The sequence below is a fragment of the Lepisma saccharinum genome, unplaced genomic scaffold (assembly GCF_977018435.1).
Source record: "Lepisma saccharinum unplaced genomic scaffold, izLepSacc3.1 HAP1_SCAFFOLD_196, whole genome shotgun sequence".
NCBI classification, from domain to species: Eukaryota; Metazoa; Arthropoda; class Insecta; order Zygentoma; family Lepismatidae; genus Lepisma; species Lepisma saccharinum.
In genome coordinates, this window is record NW_028142987.1 from 612,090 (window position 1) to 615,859 (window position 3,770).

The window sequence follows — 3,770 nt, forward strand, 5'->3', positions numbered from 1 at the left end:
CATTACTAATTACTAAATCACTAAATATTTAAAAATAACATTATTAAATACATTTAAAGGATTTTTTTTACATTTATAAATATCAGATTTGCATCAAGAAGCAAACTGATTTCTTTACTAAGTGGTTAAAAATGTCAATTAATTTCAAATTTGTTGAAATTGTTTTATTATAGAAGAGCTGAAAGATTGATTGATTAAATTGGTTTATTTTACTTCGCTTTTCTGCCACTTTTGGCTAATCGCGAAGATGGAAATGGCTGATGTACAATGAAACCGATGAAGGGACACTCACAAATACCCATGCCCAGGCCGGGATTCGAACCCGGGATCTCAGGCGTCGTAGCACGCTATGCTAACCACTCCGCCCCGGATGTCGGCGTAACACTTGAAACATTGTGTTTAGTTTTTCTAGTAATATAAATCAATTAGGTTCCATTTTTATATTTATTGTCCTTTCTTGTTTCACTTTAATTGTGAATAAATACGTTGCTATTGCTGTAGATCTGTTAATGATCTTTTGAAGGAGAGATTGTTGGGGAATACCCCCGTTGCAACTTGCCCTTGGACCTCTCCGCTCCTAATAGTTCTCATGCACTATCATCCGCTGAGAGGACATCGTTTCGAGGGATATTGAGGAATCTAGTGTTACGGTGAAAAACCTTCCTTCGTTTGACTTCAGGTGACAAGAAAATCGCAAGAAATTAAGTATAAAGAACAGATTGAACTGTTTGTGACATTTTGTAAGATGGTACATGTAAGATGTACATGGTAAGATGTCACTTACTATGATTTACACCCGTGTCCTTCATTTATTGAATTTATTTTGCCTCTAATATTAGTTATAAGTTCAGTTACTCAGGGCTGGACCTCAAGTTAACTTCTCAGCCCGGACCTTGGGGTGCACGAGTTTGGGGTGGCAAAAAGCCTTATCTTATTTAAATCTTATTTTCGTCAACATTCGTGAATTGTAGTGATAGTGAGTTGCATGTTATTGAGTAGGAAAGCAAGCAGAGAACAGCAATTTCAGTAAATCAGGCTGTGATTCCGCCCTTTGGAAAATTATTTCTCACTTATTGCAGACGATTATTTGACCATAACCTTTCATAACTTGCAGGAAACATCCCGTTTCTTCCGTTCTGCACGCCCTCTCATATCCGTGTCGTCGTTAACCAGACGGTACAAATTAGTTACTTTCGCCTCGTACTAATCCACACAATCCACAATACTTTCACAAAAAGAAAAAAAATACTTGGAACGGTGGACATATTATAACCTGAGCAATGCATTGGTTTGGTTTAGAGTACGAGGTCGTTGTATTATGAAGTTCATCTAATTTTGTGTGGTGTCTCCAGTGTCACATGTTGGTACAATGCTGAGGATTTCGGTTTTCTCCTTAGTTGACTTATATTCAATGACAGCTTAAGGAAAGCTAAGCACTTGTTTATCGCAGAAGAAAATTGTTATAACAATATAAAATGTGACAAATCCACAACAAAGTTATATGCAAGGTAATTTCGTACTTTGTAAGTCACGCGTATATAACCTATACTGAATTAATGAATAAATACTGCATTTAAATTTCTTTGAATATTGCTCATGTATTAGGGGAGTCTACAGACTCCACCCCCACCCCCGGTACGCTCTCAGACAAAAAAAGTTAGATTAAAAAGTAAAGTTGTTGCGTGGAAATATGGCCATTCTATTCAATTGCTATTGCCTTCGGTTTGTAGACCGATTGATTATAAAAAAAAATGTTTTCTAAACTTTTTTTCGAAGAGCTTGCATTTTCTGCAGCTTGCGTTTGCAACGTTGCAACCAGGAGACAGGACAACCTTACTGTCAAGCTGGCGACTTTTTTTCTCTATCGGTATCTAAGGTTGCCAGACCTTCATCTTTTATGCTTAACTTCGCTGCTTTTAAATAACGTTATTTTTTCAACATTAAAGCATAAAGTTGGTTTAGACAGTTTAAATTGAGAATATTTCTGTTATACGTTTCGTGAAGCAATGCTGAGAGAACACGGGAGTGAGCGTTCTTAGTTCTCTGTCTTCCCACACGACCTGCATGTGTATCTGAGGCAGTGGCAACCATGCCCACTAAATCCCTCGCCCTCGCAGACAAGAGATGAGGGGAAACCACTCTGTGTTGTTTTTAGATGTTATCTGTAGAAGCACTTCCCAGGTTTCTGTCGCTCTTTCTGTGTGACTTGCGATAAATGCAGAATTCCTGTGTTGTGCGCACAATCGAAGGCAAATGTAATAATAGACAAATTGCTCATCATTATGTTAATTAAGTCTGTGTTCCTCAATTAGATTTTCAAGGATCGGAATCGTCATACAGCTTCTTTAAAAAAGCCCTGTCTGGGAAAGTAAATAATGGAGAAAAACTATTGATATCTTGCCTGCTATAATTTTAGCCGTTGACTGTATACAGCAAAAGGACGTTTTGCTGTGGTCTTGGAAAACGATAGCGTCGTCGCCTTGTAATGAAGGGGTCGCGTCACGGGTTTGATACCGGTGGGGACACGTGGTACAGTGTTTCGGATTCCACTTTAGACTGTAGGTTCAGTCTCGAATAGCCTTTCTGTGCAAAATGTGGCAATTGAATTTTTCGAAAAGGAGCACACATTTCAAATCTTGGTCGTCTAATACACAAATGTTTGTGCTCACAGTTGCCATGCATCGCCAATGTGAACATTAAACTAAGGGTTCCAGTGTATTTCTATTTTACGCCCATTTTCTACCTATCTGGTTAATCGCGACGATGAGGATAAATGACGAACCGATGAAATGGTGATGGAACACAAAATGATACATCCATACCTGACCAGGTACGTAGGAACCTGAGGCTTCACAGCGTGTTACGTCGTTTACTCCGCAACGGAAACCGACTAAAGGTTTCAGATGTCAAATGACAGAATGTAGATATCATCACCAATGGTTCAAGGTTGAACCCCTTGAGTTTATTTCTGCTTTCTATCTTCCTTTTTTTTAGTTTTTGATTTTAAGGCCACTTTATTCACATAAAGCATACACCCCTTGTTTGGGAATGAATGTTTTATTTTTGTGTAGTGTATCGTGCAGTGGGTAACACTGTTGCCTTGTAATCAAGGGGTTCCAGGTTCTATTCCCTGCGGAGGCACATTGTGGAGTCCGATCTTTGCAAGAGGTTGACTTAAAACAAATTTTTAAATATTTTTTTGTCATTTTTGTCTTCATCATTCGTTCTCATCGTCGCAATCAATCAAAATTGTCAGAGAGGAGACGTAAAATTAGGAAAGTTCTAATACGACAAAGACGCTTTTCTGATGTCTTGGCCGATAGTCAACAATTTATTAGAAGAATAATTCAATCTAGAGTTTGGTATCCAATGCAAATTACGCTAACCAAAGCACTTAACGAAAAGTTCTTTCAGTAGGGGGAAAAGGAAAGAGAGAATGTATGAAGTTGATGTAATCTTAGATGTTATTGTTTCAGAATGTATACAACCAATATACAGTACTTACAAAAATGTGTACATTTTTACTATTTTATAGCTTGTCGCCACTGTGTTGCATGTTGCGCGGAAATCTCAAATCATTATTATCTTTTCTGGAAGTCGCACATATTTTTCGCTCATAAGTGTTATTGACCGATATAAATAATTTGTAAACACATGTTATAAGTTATCGTGAGAATTTGTTTTTAATCACTTTCTGCATTTCTAAGTAAAAATTCTTTAATCTTGAATTCTGAGAATTCTTGAGATGCTCAAAATTAATAACTTCTGCA